At 41.6% G+C, this 15,018-nt stretch overlaps 1 protein-coding gene across 3 annotated transcripts in view; it reads right to left on the reverse strand.

Moving 5' to 3' along the window:
* The window catches only part of HOPX (HOP homeobox), a 29,413-nt gene that overhangs the window by 8,217 nt on the left and 6,178 nt on the right, over window positions 1–15,018 (reverse strand). The window contains exon 1 of one of the 3 annotated variants that reach the window (XM_025435582.3): window positions 62–204. The exons of the other annotated variants lie outside the window; for them this stretch is intronic. The gene's annotated coding sequence lies outside the window, so the exon portion shown is untranslated. Of the gene's footprint in view, window positions 1–61; window positions 205–15,018 lie in introns of those variants that run through there. 3 annotated transcript variants of the gene reach the window in all.

Raw genomic sequence — 15,018 nt, forward strand, 5'->3', positions numbered from 1 at the left:
CGCCCCCGGGCGAGGGAGCTGCGCCGGGCGGTGGCGACGGGTCGCGGGGCTGGGGACCCACCTCGCGGGTGCGCGTCCGTCGGCCTCGAACGTGGCTAAGCCGAGGGGGGCAGGACGCCCCACCCCGCCCCTCCCTCGAAGAAACGACCCGAAGGACGGAAGTTACTTAAAGTTGGGGAACTGGAGCCGCACTTTTACTCTCTCCCGTCTACAGAGGAGGACAGAGGTCCACGGAGATGTCGTTTACTCCTGGAGGCGCTAAGACCGGGAGCTGAGCATCAGGAGAAACGTCCACCTGAGGGCTTGTTGACTCACTCTGCAATCTGCAGCCTCCCTGGCCCTCCGCCCCACCCCTCCACCCCCATTTTTCTGAAGCCAGGAATCCACAGCCTCCAGTCAGCGCGGCTCCCCACGGCCTGGCGCTGCTGGCCGTCGGGGCCTAGCCACTTGGTCACCAGCTCCAGGGTCTCTTGCATTTCCTTGCTTCAGAGCCAAACATCGCTCTGGCAGATTTTGGGTAGCATGACTTCCTGCTGCATCCTCTCCATATCTAAATAGCCTCTGAACTGGGCCAAAAAAAAAGTTGGGGGGGGGGCAGGTGTTCATCAGATGTTCTCCTCCCCCCCACCCCTCTCCATCCTACAATTTAAGATGTACCGAGGCATAGGAAGCTACAGTCTTGAAGATCCTGGCTGAGGATTTGGTACAGACAGGTCAGGACTTGACTCTGCTGACAGTAAAAGACAAGTTCCAAGTGTGGGAATCAGGCTGGTTTGTTGTTTAAACAAACAATTGCAAAATCATCCAGCACAATCCTGAGTAGGTTTTGAAGTGGTTTGTGCCTGGGGAGGAGCCACACTCCACCGATGTGCCTGCATAATGTACCTGATGCTGGTACGACCCTTTCTACTGGGACCTGCCTCCTGTGCTCCCTGGTAAATATCTTTACCTCCCCTCTGGGTCACTTGGAGACGTTTCCAGGTGGGACAAGAAAGCATTCCACTGTGTGAGAGTCTTGGGCTCAAGGCCCTTGTCAGGCCACCATTGAAGTCCCCTGTTTATAGATGAGTTATATGCCCCCCTCCCCAATTTCAAAATCTGTACCAGTCACTCCTGTTACAGTGCTCACAGGCTCAAGCCAGGTCAGAAATGCCACCTCTCCTGTGGGCACCCATCTCCCCTTTTCTTTGACCCAGAAATTCAGAGCTGGAAAGAATCTCGGAGATTTTTTTTCAATCCTCTCCTGGAACAGCCCAGGAGAAGCAGGCACAGAAGGACTTCCTCTACCAGCATTGCCCAGTTAATGACCGACACCCTTAGCTTTAGTTTCAGTCCTGTGTTCTGCGAGACCCTTCCCAGCAGGCCATTCTGACTTTAGTTGGGCAGAAAAAATCAGGAGGGCAGCAGTTTAAAGGCAGGAGCTTCTGAATGGGCATTGACTGTCCTCATAGGATCCCAATTCCAGCCAAAGCTGCCTCCTGGAACCACCCCACCCCTGCTCATTTTGCCTAAAAGAATATAGAGGGGACATTACTGCCTCTGATTTTATTTCTTGGAAAGGTTCCATCTAATTCCTTTGACACAGTTATGCTGCCTCTTTTCAGTGAAACATTTTGGGTCTTTGTAGAACTCTTAGTCCCTCAAAAATATTAACCAAGTGTATAGATTTCTAAACTGGACTCAGATTCAAGGTCTGTTCGGCATGTACTTCTTTCTCTCTTTTTGTTACATACTTACTATTATTATATAACTCAAAGCCTGTTACTGTCCTAACATTTAATCAGGTGCATTTTCTCTTCTATTTTTGTGGCTTCCTGTTACAGGACTCTGTATGAGGTTTCATGGGTAGCTTCCGGTTGACTTGAAAGTGCTCCTTGGGTTAGTTGGCTGAGGGCCACTGGACTTGTTTGGCTGCTAAGGAGACTTGTGGGAGGGCCTTTTGAAAATACCTGCTTCTCCAACGTACACCAAACAAACAAGCTTGATTTCTAGAAATGAAGATAAAAGGTCTGACCTCGATAGTGAGACTTATCTGCTGTTCTCCACAAAACTGTTGCTGTTATTTCAGCCCCCTTTGGCTGACAAGTGTTTGCAGCTGTTGCTTGGTTTCTTCTCTCCTTCTCCCTCTTTTAAAGGAAATTTAAAAACCAAATCACCCCCATAACCTTGGCCTTATAAAACTTCTCAACTCTTTCCAGTAAGGAAGCTGTTGAAAAGCCTCTCTCGAGGTAGTAGTCTAAACACTTTCAGATGAAAAGAACTAAAAATATCTTAAAGCTTCTTAAACTTTAATCTCAGCACAAGTTCTATTGTTGCTGAGGTTATAGTCATATGAAACATTCAAAGAGCAATTTGTCCTGTGGTTTGTTTTTGTGGTGGGGGAAGACAACGCATAAAGCTTTTTCAAGAGGTTAAATGAAAACAGCAGGCTTTTCTTCTAAATGAATCCCTACACCTGGTTAGACAGTTTTACCCTTGCTCCCTAACCCTGTGGTTATTTATTTTAAAGATATTTACCTGGATGAACTAGCTCACAGAGAGTGCTACAAACTAACCTGCAGAGACTGCTGTGAGCTCTCATTTACTATCTCTCTCCCCCCCGCCCCCCCAACCATCAGACCTCTTTGTAAAGCCACTAATATCAAACCAAATAAACATGGTGAGCTGGCCAAAAGAGAAAAAAGCAGTTGAATCATTTTTTAGGGCCATCTCTCAATTTCCTTTAGCCCAGGACTTCTGGGAAGCAACGGGCTCCAGAAACACTGTATTTTCTTAAGTGAGAAAAGTAATGTGCTGTCCTATCCCCAAGAGAAGTGGAGGTTCTTCACCACTTACTTAACTACTCCGGACAGGGCACAAAGGGCACCATCCACGCTGTCTGTGTCTGTCAGAATTGACAAATGGGGGGCATCTGGGTGCCTCAGTTGGTTTAGTATCTGACTCTTGATTTCCCCACAGGTTGTGATCTCAGGGTCCTGGGATCTGGCTCCACATTCGGTGTGGAGTCCGCTTGGGATTCTCTCTCCCTTTTCTTCCTCTGTCCTTATCTCCATCAAATAAATAAATAAATCTTAAAAAAAAAAAAAAAAAGAAATTGACAAACAGGAGTGGAATATTGATCTGCCTCTCCAGGCTAACATGAGGTCTGCTTTCTTTCTTTCTTTTCTTTTTTTTTAAGACTTTATTTATTTATTTATTTATTTATTTATTTATTCATTTATTTATTCATGAGAGACACAGAGAGAGACACAGAGACACAGGCAGAGGGAGAAGCAGGCTACCTGTGGGGAGCCTGATGCAGGACTAGATCTGAGGACCCTGGGATCATGCCTTGAGCCAAAGGCAGACATTCAACCACTGAGCCACCCAGATGCCCCATGAGGTCTGCTTTCAAAGAAAAAACAGTTTGTGTATGTGTTTGTTTTTCTTTTTGATTGATTAATGCTTAGAACAGTAGCTCTTGTGCCTGACTGATACTCAGAATCACCAGTAGAAATGTCCGGGTCTCGGGATCCCTGGGTGGCGCAGCGGTTTAGTGCCTGCCTTTGGCCCAGGGCGTGATCCTGGAGACCCAGGATCGAATCCCACGTCAGGCTCCCGGTGCATGGAGCCTGCTTCTCCCGCTGCCTGTGTCTCTGCCTCTCTCTCTCTCTCTGTGACTCATAAATAAATTAAAAAAAATTAAAAAAAAAAAGAAATGTCCGGGTCTCCCATAGTCCTCTATCAGAACCACTTTAGGAATCCAGTGTGGAAGGGTTATAAAATGTATCTCAGCTCTTACAAGATTTTGTAATTATTAAAGTCAATGATGAATGTTTAAAACATCTTATACTTTATACCTATAAAAATTCATTAAAATATCTTCTACCTTTGATGCTGTGTATCATCTCGACAATTGAGTAGATGATAGGCTGAGGTAGTTTTAAAGGAATAAAGTCTTTTTGAAAATATTGTACTTATTTACTTTAGAGAGAGAGAGTGAGGACAGGAGCAGAGGGAGAGAGAGAGAGAGAGAATCCCAAGCAGACTCTGAGCTGACGTGGGGCTCAATCCCACAACCCTGAGATCATTACCTGAGTGGAAACCAAGAGTTGGATGCTTACTCAACTGAGGCGCCCAGACACCCCTAAGGTATAAAGTTTTTAAAGTACACAGATACATGTCAGAAAAAAAACATTTAGGCACCATGTTATTACTCTTTTTTATGTATGGTCAGGAATGGGGAAATTGCCTTTAAAATTATGAATTATCAGGGTACCTGGGGGCTCAATTGGTTAAGTATCTGACTTTGACTCAGGTGGTGATCTTGGGGTCCTGGGATGGAGTCAGACTCCACCCTCAATGGTTAGTCTGCTGTCCCTCTGCTCATCCCCTCCAGTCATGTTCTATCTCGCTGACATAAATAAATAAAATATTTTTAAAAATTATGAATTTTCAAGAGAAATTTCCCTGTTTTCAAAAATTTAGAAATAATATAAAACCCCTTAAAAATCTTGAAAAATGTATTTTTATATTGACATCAGAGTAAGAAAGCAGGTCATCAAAAGAAAAATCCCTTCCACCTCTTCATACAGTTATCTGTAATTGATTTAGATGGCAAAAATTATAGTGGAAAAGATTTGGCAAACTGGACAAATGACTGTCCTCTAATTTCTTAAAGTTTTCAGTGAGAGAACTGCTAAAATTTAAGTTATCATTTACATGGACAACTTGTATAATAGAACTTAAAACTGAACATTAGATTATGAATACTCCATATACACATAACATCATTACTATCTTCAGGGAAACAGGATTCCAAACAGAAATAGGAAAATATATTTTTTAAATGCTATTATCAGGGCAGCCTGGGTGGCTAAGTGGTTTAGCGCCGCCTTCGGCCCAGGTTGTGATCCTGCAGGCCCGGGATCGAGTCCCACATCAGGCTCCTCTTGAAGCCTGCTTCTCCCTCTGCCTGTGTGTGTCTCTGCCTCTCTCTCTCTCTCTCTCTGTCTCTCATGAATAAATAAACAAAATCTTTTTTAAAAAATGCTATTATCAATTCTAGTTTTACATATTTAAAAAACTAGAGAAAAATTCAACAAAAGGTTAACAGTGATTATATCTAAATTGTGAGACTACAGATGATGTAAATTTTTTTCTTTATATTTTCTTGTTTCCTCCCTATTCTATCATGAGCATTTATTATTTTGAAATTAAGAAGTTTATTTACTTTTTCTTAAAAAGATATCCCTGGGGGCACCTGGGTGGCTCAGTGGTGCCCCTATTCCTTTGATTATTAAAGTAGTTCCATCACATATGTATGGATCCCTAAAAGAACATATTATTTTAGCTTTGTATATTTTGGAATTATATAAAGTAGTATTATATATAATTATTCTATGAATTGCTTTTTTCATCAATAATTTCCAAGATTCACCCATAATTTCTGCATGTAGAGAAGTTCATCCATATTCGGTGCTGTTTCCATTTTGTGAATATACTATAATTTATTTATGTCTTTTCCTGTTGGTAGATATTTGGTTTTCAGTTTTTAGCTATTATGAACATTGCTCCTGGAATATTTTTTCATATGCCTTCTGAAGTGCATCTAGGAGGGTTTCTCTAGGTATACACAAGCGGAACAGGTCTTAAGATATGTGGCCTTTAAAAAAAAAGATTATTTTATATAGAGAGAAAGTGCTTGGGGGGGAAGGGGCAGAGGGACAGAGAACCTCAAGCAGATTCTCTGCTGAGCAGGGAACCCTACTTGGGGCTCAATATCATGACCCTGAGCCAAAATTAAGAGTTGGCCACTCAACCAACTACATCATCCAGGTGCCCCAAGATTATGTGGCTTTTAACTTTACAAATAATATCAACTTTTCCCCCAAAGTTGTTGAACTATACTCCTACAATGTATAGCATTTCCTTGTTCCACATCCTCATCAGTACTGTCAAACTTCTTAATTTTTGCTAATTTTTGTTATGTATTTTTTTTTTATCCATGAGTAATACCTAAACCTCTTGCAGCTATTTATGTGTTCAGCTTGCATAAGTTCTTGGGGCTAAAAGGTTCCATATGTTTACTATTTACTGTATAAAAGCATTCCCTGTTTCAGCCCAGCAGGAGATTTGAGGGTTTTTTGAGTTTAGTGTCTGTCTCTAGGCTAGCTTGTTATTTTCATGGGTCACCAAAAACAATACAAAAGATGTATGGAAAACCAATTATATTAGATCTTTTGTCTGTCTTATGCTAAAAATGTTATTTTCCCTTTTACAGAGCTCCTGGAAGTGAGGACTGGATTCTATACTTAAAAAAAAAAATTTAAAACAACATGTTAACCATATTAATTATCCACCCCCACCCCCCACCCCTGCAAAGTTAGTATCAAAGTTTCCGAACAAAAATAACAGATATGGATTTAAAATGACTGAGTAAAAGAAGAAAGGATGTAGGGATAGACAGGAAGTGTAAAAAGACTATTAGGCTGTGGGTTTAAAACAGGATATAAACATGTAAAACCAAATAATGTGTTCTTGTGTTTGGACTGCGATGCCAGGAGCAGGGGGTGTGAGCTCCAGTTCAAAAGCAGGTTGCTATTAGTTCTTTTGATTTCTTTCATAATCCTTTCATAGTAATCAGAATGGAATTAGTCCTGTTTTGTGGTTAGAGAAAGGTTAACTAACTTGTTTATAGCATCAGAGGAAAACCCAGAATTCTGGCTTTAGCAGTACAGGCAGTTTGTGGTATCTTGAGCAACAAGATTGATTTATACCTTTAAAAATATATTCTTCTTGGAGCGCTTGGGTGGCTCAGTCAGTTAAGCGTCCTACTCTTGATTTCAGCTCAGGTCATGATCTCAGGGTCATGAGATCAAGCCCTGCCTGGTGCTCCACGTTCATGGAGTCTGCTTGTCCTTCTCCCTCTGCTTCTCCCTTCTCCCCCATTTGCTCGTTCTCTCTAAAATAAATAATAAAATATTTTTAAAAACCTATATTCTCCTTATGGTCTACTGATATCAGAGATTCTAAGATATCACTGAATCACCTATTTGGATTGCTGAGCTCTAACTGGAGTTGTTATCTGTTAATTTAGTGAAGAACTGGGGCTGGTGGCAGCCAGTCTTTCCCAGTGTGGGGCAGGCATTGCTGACCTGCTGTGGTCTCTCCAGCCTCATTCCCTTAGCTTCTACTGCAGACTTCTTGCAGCCCTCCACATGCCTCCCGGGAAAGCCTAGTGTCTACTTGACACCAAGGTAACAGGGTTAACGGACTCACCCCTCTCAAGTTTTGTTCTGACTCCATTATTAGAGGTACAGATAAAGTGGGGAGATTTGTTCAAGTTTGTCCAGTAAGATCTGAGCTCTTAGTTTTTGACTTGGTTTAAGAGCTCCTGGCACATGCAGAACCACCTGCCAGCTCACAATGGCATGCACCTGTTCTCCCAGAACAGGCTACAATTGATTCAACAAAGCAGGAAGAATGAGATGCCCTGCATTGGGTTCCATGCTGGGTGCAGAGCCTCATTTAAAAAAACCCAAAACACAAAAGACATCACTTGCAATACCTCCAGTTCTCTCATGTGAAGAAGGGATATAACACACACCTTTACCTAGCTCACAGCTTTGTTATAAAGTTCATATGACATTATTGTAGGGAAGTATGTCTAAACTGTAAAGTGCTTGCTTATGGAAGATATTATTGTTCTTTGAATGACTGTGGGCTAGGCATTCAGCAGGGCGGCTCCTGGGTGGCAAGCTGGTAAGGACAGTTGAAAGTTTTGGTCTTTCTGGGCTGCAGTTTCCTTAAAAAAAATTTTTTTTTTTTTAAATCAAATGCTGGAGTGCCTGGGTGGCTCAGTTGATCAAGCGTCTGCCTTTGGCTCGGGTCATGATCTCTGGGTCCTGGGATCAAGCCCTACATTGGGCTTCCTGCTCAGCAGAAAGTCTGCTTCTCTCTTTATCTCCCTATGCCCCTCCTAACCTCTCATTCTCTCTCTCTCTGAAATAAAATCTTTAAAAAAAAAAATCAAATGCGGTCTGTATTCCTTCATCATAAGACATATCCCTGGATGGAATGTCTCAAAACTAATGAGGTGGGGATGGGAGGAGGTGAGGATGTCCTATCTTTAGCATGTTTTCTTATTAGCACTTCTATACTGTGCATTGATTTGAATTTAGTTGTTGGTATTTTTTTTCTCATTTCTCACCAGCACTTTTCAATTTATCTTTTTATTTATTAATAAGGAAGCATTAATAGGGCAGAAAGGGAATAGTAAGGAGTTAAAAATAAGCAGGAAAAAATATGACTTGGTGAGTAGATTTTTCTAGGCTGTGTTGGCCTATGAGAAAAATGACCAAATTGAAATTGTTTTAAAATCATTTGTTCCTGGGCCTGTCTTCCCCACTAAATTATATGCTCTTCTATGGGGAATATGTCATCTCTTGTACATTTATATCTCACCACCATTCATTAGGAGTATCTGGCACTTAATAGGTGCTTATTATTTGTCTGCTGAACTGAACTTAACCAATGGCATCTGGCAGGACTTGATATAGGACATAAGTTGGAAAGATACTGTTCTGTGTTTTCTTTCAACAACCAGGACTGACCAAGTTCAAAACCAAAACATTACATTGGAAAAAATAACTTTCCAGCCTTCTAATGTCTTTTAGTCCTCCCTGCCTAAAACAGCACAGAGCTGATTCCTATTATCAAATTGCATACAGAAACCTCATCCCTGCTATAACAATAACAACGTTATTATTATTATTATTATTATTGAGCAATTACTATATGCCTGGCACAGTCCTATGTCGTGGATGAGTTACCTCATGTAACCGTCAGAGGAAGGAGCATTATGGTAGAGGCACTCATCTCCATTTTATACTTGTAGAAACTGATGTATATGGAAACTTAGATACCTTTCCCCAGGAGCTGTATAAAACTTTCCCCAAATACAAACCAAGTGAGTGGTAGAGAAGAGATTCAAACCCAGAAAGTCTAGCTTCTGCGTCCATCTTCTTAGCCACTACCCTATATCTCCTCTTTGCATGAAGTAGCCGTGTAGACAGAAGAGCCTTGATGGGTGGTTGTGGAAAGAGAAGAGGTAAAGCCAGGTGGTGCCTCCTGGGAGAAAAGTAAGGCAGTGTCCTGTGTCTACACTGGCTCCTTGTGGGGTGGAGCCAGTCTGGCAGCAATGTCTTCCTCCCTGTGACATGTTTCAAAACAAACATGGTGACCAGACAAGGCTCTGACCTAGCTAAATGGATTAGCTAGTGATTTCAGTTAACACTACCAGCACCACCAGCCAGGCTGGCTTTCTTTCCCCCACATGCTCTTCTTTAATTGGAACAGAGATAATTGAAAGATGACATTATATGAATAATATAGTGTACAAATGAGAAAAGGTGTCAGCATCTGACAGAATGGAATAGAAATGTTGGCTTCAACCAGACCAGCTGGTATTAGGGATTGTGGCTGCTACTTAATCCCTAGATTTACAGAGTTTTATTGATTTAAGGAATATCCTGAAACTTGTTGAAATGAGTCCCTCTGCAGTCTAGACTTTCTACAGCTACTTACAGATGATAGTAAGCTCGGAAAAGCTGTTGGAAGAAGGGGTGAATTAATTGTTAATTAATCCTGGAAATAAAATTTTTTGTGTACACACTGAGTTCTTTTCACTGGTAGCCCAAGTCATGCTCTAAGTCGAAGCTTTGTATGTAGAAATATGAGGAAATGGTTAAAGACAATAATAAAACCTTGGGCTTCTTCATGCTGTGAAATAAGTAGAGGATTTCATCAACCTCCTTAGAAATAAATGGGCAGGGGATCCCTGGGTGGCTCAGCGGTTTGGCACCTGCCTTTGGCCTAGGGTGTGGTCTTGGAGTCCTGGGATCGAGTCCTGCATCGGGCTCCCTGCATGGAGCTTGCTTCTCCCTCTGCCTGTGTCTCTGTGTCTCTCATGAGTGAATGAATGGAATCTTTAAAAAAAGAAAAAGAAAAAAAGAAATAAATGGGCAAATGAAAGAAAGCAACCTCATTTTTGTCATCTCCTCGTGGGAGATCTCCCTATTGCTCCAGATTGCTATTCCAAAAGGCTATCTCTGTAGTGACTGTTACGAATTCAGAAAAAGTTTTCTCTAGACAGAACAGAATTGTGGATAGAACCTGAGGCTAACCCACACATAGAGTGTAACTAAAATGCTACATATTTGTTACAGAAAGAAAAAAGTAGAAAATAATCCTGTTGAAATATCTTAGGGAAATTTAATATCATTTCACTTTGAAGGCAAATGCTTAAGAAAGAGTTTTACTTGAAACTTGGCTCAGAGAAATGGGGTTCTGGTGCAGATATTGAAGGGGTTTCAGGGAACTTGGAAGAGGCTGGAGGTTTATAGCACAAGTCTGATGTATCCCAAGAGTCAGGAGCAGTCCCTGACACATTGTGGGATGGGAAGTGAATACATACGGATGCATGGTGATGGAACTTTATTTTCACTCCAGGAAGTCTGACTTCACCATGTCTTATTAAGGCATAATCATTAGAGCTGTATTCGTCTCAGAGATGAAATCAAGAGAGGGAGAGGGGGGAGAAGGGGAATGCTGAGAAGCATTGATGTAAGAATCAGGCTGTTTGAGACATAATTAATGAACATAAAGAAAAAGCCAGAGGTAACCTCCCATGGTCCTCACCTCCTCATTCTTCTACCCAAGGGACAAGGAAGAAGGGGATAGGAAAGGGTTTGTGTTTTGCACTTCCTGGGCCAGCCACCAAGAGGCGCTGTCGGGCCAGAACAGTTCAGTTGCTGGCCAGAGCGCTCTGCAGGTGGGGAAGAGAAAGGGTGGTAGATCTTTAATGGATTATACGTAGGAGATATATTTTAAATCCTCACTAATGAATGAAAATACTAACCCGGTATGATATATTGGAAAGAGCACTGGGCAAAGAGTCAGAGCTGCATTTCAGTTTTAGCTCCTCTACTTTCATAGTCTCATGACCTTGGCCAGGTGTGGATTTTTTGTTTTTTTTTTTAACTTATTTGAAACTTAGTTCTCTTTTCTGTAAAATGTGGCTAAAAACTTCCTTCCTTGCCTACTTCAATTGTGATCCAGTGAGAGTCGGCTCAGGAAACAACTTAGAAAACTGTACAATGACATTCACGTTTCCAGAAGTGTAATGATTTATTCATCTAGAAAAGCGAAGATGCTGGGCCAGATGACCTCTGAGATCATTTGTCCTCTACAATTCTAACGATCAGCATGGCCTGGGTTTAAATTATCATGCTATTCCTCAACAACAGTTTACTAATGTCACTGACCTGCTGAAAGGGAATACCGTGGCATATTCCAGGCTGTGTCCCTGGTTTGCTGAACACTTTGTGCCTGAACACTTCAAAGGACGACTAAAGAGCCCTTGAAACATTTTGAACCAAGGTGCTTTTTAATATTCAGCCTATCTGTTAAAGTAACGTGACCAAAGAATTCGCCATCTAACCTGGAACACATAGGTGTAAAAGGGACGCTATGAATAATTACATCAAGACAACAGCATACATCAGAAGTGTCCCGGGCGAACCTGGACATCTGGTCCCCGTGTTGTAAAACTTTACATTTCTCACTTAGGTATGGGATAGTAAAAATATTCCTGTTGAATTCAGGTATCTGCACTGCTGTTACAGAGTAGCAAGGTAGCAAGATGCAGTTCTGTTAGAACCTTGGAGAACAGAAACGCATATTCCTAACCATGGTAGCGAACAGGAGGCTGCTTTTGCTCTTAAGAAATCATATTGTTGCAGCTTGTGGTTAAAGATAAGAGAATACACTATAGCTTCAAATTTCCTGACCTTTCATTTTTATTCCACTTTGAATAGGTAGGATAGGAATTTGTCTGATGGGGTGAATATGCTTGGGCCTCTGCCTGTTTCGGGTATTGTTAGTATGGTTGTGCTAATGCTTAGTAAGTGTGAATATTCATTACATCTCAAACAGACTTTGGTCCTATGATCAAATATAAACAAAGGAACAAAAAACAGCTTGTACTAGAATTTTCCACCGGCACAGCCATGTGCTCTGGGCTTTTCAAACCAGATAATCCGGGAGGGGTGAGACTTGTGAAGTAAATTGAATGATCAAATCTCTTTGAAAATGTCTCATGCCCTAATACACCAAGAAATCAGACAAATAGATTTCTGCTGGGGGAGGGGGTGCAGATCTCAATATTTTCTAAAGAAAACCATTAAACATAAAGAGAAATTTGCATTACTAAGGCTAGAAGCAAATAACAGAAAAGCCAACTGTCTAAACAGTTTGTAGAGAGGAAAAGTGGCATGAGTAAGTAAAATGGCTGATTATAAATACACTAAAAAAAAAAAAAAGATTTATTTATTTTAGAGAGCAAGAGGTAGGGGGGAGTAGAGGAAGAAGAGAGAATCTTCAGGAGACTCCCCGCTGACTGAGGAGTTTGATCCTATGACCGAGATCATGACCTGAGCCAACATCAAGAGTCAGATGCTTAACCAACTGAGCCACCCAGGCGCCCCTATATATATCCTTTTTATGTTTTAAGTTATTCATTTTTGGTTACCCATTTAGCTTCCTAATTCTGCTTGACCAGGAGAACATTAATTAAATTAATTAGAGCAATAGGGTGCAGGGTAGGGAAAGATAGATTTCTTTCTTAGAAGAGGAGGGGTGCTCAAAATCTTTTTAAACACTGATCATAGAGATCAGTCTGGTATTTAAAAAATCGAATAAAAAAAAAAAATCGAATCCAGTGAAGCCACACATAGATAACTGAGAGTCAGGTAGATATGTTATACTGCTCTGTAGCCATTTTCTCAAATAAATTAGAGTTTTTTTCTGGAGAGTTTTTTCCCAGTGCCTGACTCTGAAAAAGGCTGCCTGATTGTAATTCTGGGGACATTTCATCATGATTTTTTTAAAAAGTATTTTATTTATTTGTTCATGAGAGACATACAGAGAGAGAGAGAGAGAAGCAGAGACACAGGCAGAGGGAGAAGCAGGCTCCATGCAGGGAGCCCGATGTGGGACTCGATCCCAGGTCTCCAGGATCACACCCTGGGCTGAAGGCAGTGCCAAACCGCTGAGCCACCCAGGCTGCCCTCATCATGATTTTTTTAAAATAATTTATTAAAAAATTATTTATTTATTAGAGAGAGAGAGAACGAGAGTGTGAGCACAGCAGGAGGAGTGGCAGGCAGAGGGAGAGGAAGTGCCCATCATGATTTATTATTTTTTTTAAGTGTATACTGGATTCTACAATATTTTTGCCTGAGCCCTAATTACATACTAAGGAACAGTAGTTAGGGACTTCCACGGTATCGCACATGCGTGATCCGTAGATGGTTAGGCTGTCTGTTTGTAGGCTGTTGTAACCTGTCTAATGCAAGTAGGTTGTTTGTACACTTTGAAATGTCTAGAAAAGACTCTTTGAAGAATGGAGTTATCTCTATGCAAATATACTTGAATCGATTATTATTTTTTATGGTCCAACCACCATTCTTATTTTATGACTGTAATTAGGTAACGAGTAAAATGACATGCACCTGGTACTTTGTAGTGCTCCAAGTCATGTCAAAGTCCAACCATGCATGCTGCTTGTTGCCGTGAGACTCAGTTATACGGGCTTTATTTTTTTACCCAGTTGTTTTTATGAACAGGTGTTCAACTAATGGGATAAACACAGGATGTGCAGCTACAGCCTTCTTATTAACATCACAAAATAATTGAAAAGGACAGATACTTCACAAAGTCCAGCTTGGGGGATAACTCTGAACCTCCTGTAGGTCGTTCCTCTGAGCATTAGAGGGATGTTGCAGAAAGGCTGGGTGGGCGGGGAACCTGGATGCCTCAGTCAGTTAAGTGTCTGCCTTCAAACCAGGTATAGTGCTAATGAAAAAGGAGATGACCTCCCCCTTTCTCTAGTCCTGCTTCATTCATGCCAAAGCCAGCCATCTCCAAAGGATGCTATTCTACTCCCCAGGAAGGGTATGAACAATATGTAATAAGGGAACAGATCCTTCCAAGCGCTAGTTATTGATTTTGAGTTTTTTCTAAAAATAAATTTCACTCTGGGGGACTAGTAGGCTAGAAATTTGAAAGGAGAGAGGGGCATAAGAGCTAGAGACATTGTTTATATAACTTTCTTAGGGAGAAACCACACAGGAAGGAAATGAAACTACAGCAGTGAAGACTAGACTATTTAAGCATATCTGTCATGTCCTTGAGAATTCCAGGAAACTTCCAGGCCTCTGGGTCTAGTGGCTAGAATGACAGCCATTGGTTTCCATACACACTAAGAGATTAGAACGGATCAATGTCGCCTTAGATTGTGTCTGGTTTTGTTTTTAACATCAAAGGACAGAGTAGTTCTGAAAGATCTGGAGGATTTTCATGTTTGGCCACGTTTTATCAAAACTACCAGAAGCAAATTACAAGAAATTACATGAAGATGGGTAAAAATTAACTTCTCTACTTTTAGAAGAGTTTCTATCATTATCCAAACATGGCCATAAGCTAACATTAGAACCTGAAGCAAATAGAGTAATTTGACCTTGTGGCGAACATTTCCTTGAACCCCCAGTGTTCATGTTGAACTTCTGTTTGGCAAGCCAATATAAATATATCAGCTCTTCATCTGCGCTGTACAGATACTTGCTTCCCACGAGGACCCTGAGTCACAGAGAGAGTGAGTGACTTGGCAGAAAGACCAGAATGGTCTAGGTTCCAGAGCCAGCTCAGCTACCAACTGATCCTAAGATGCAGGACAACTCACTTTATTCTTAAACTTTTATGCATTGTATTCATAGGTGGCCATATAATTTATTGCTCAGGCCAAGTATTTATTAAAAACGAAAGGCGGGGGGGAATCCCTGGGTGGCGCAGCGGTTTGGCTCCTGCCTTTGGCCCAGGGCGTGATCCTGGAGACCCGGGATCGAATCCCACGTTGGGCTCCCGGTGCATGGAGCCTGCTTCTCCCTCTGCCTGTGTCTCTGCCTCTCTCTCTCTCAC

Source organism: Canis lupus, chromosome 13, assembly GCF_003254725.2.
Source record: "Canis lupus dingo isolate Sandy chromosome 13, ASM325472v2, whole genome shotgun sequence".
NCBI lineage: Eukaryota > Metazoa > Chordata > Mammalia > Carnivora > Canidae > Canis > Canis lupus.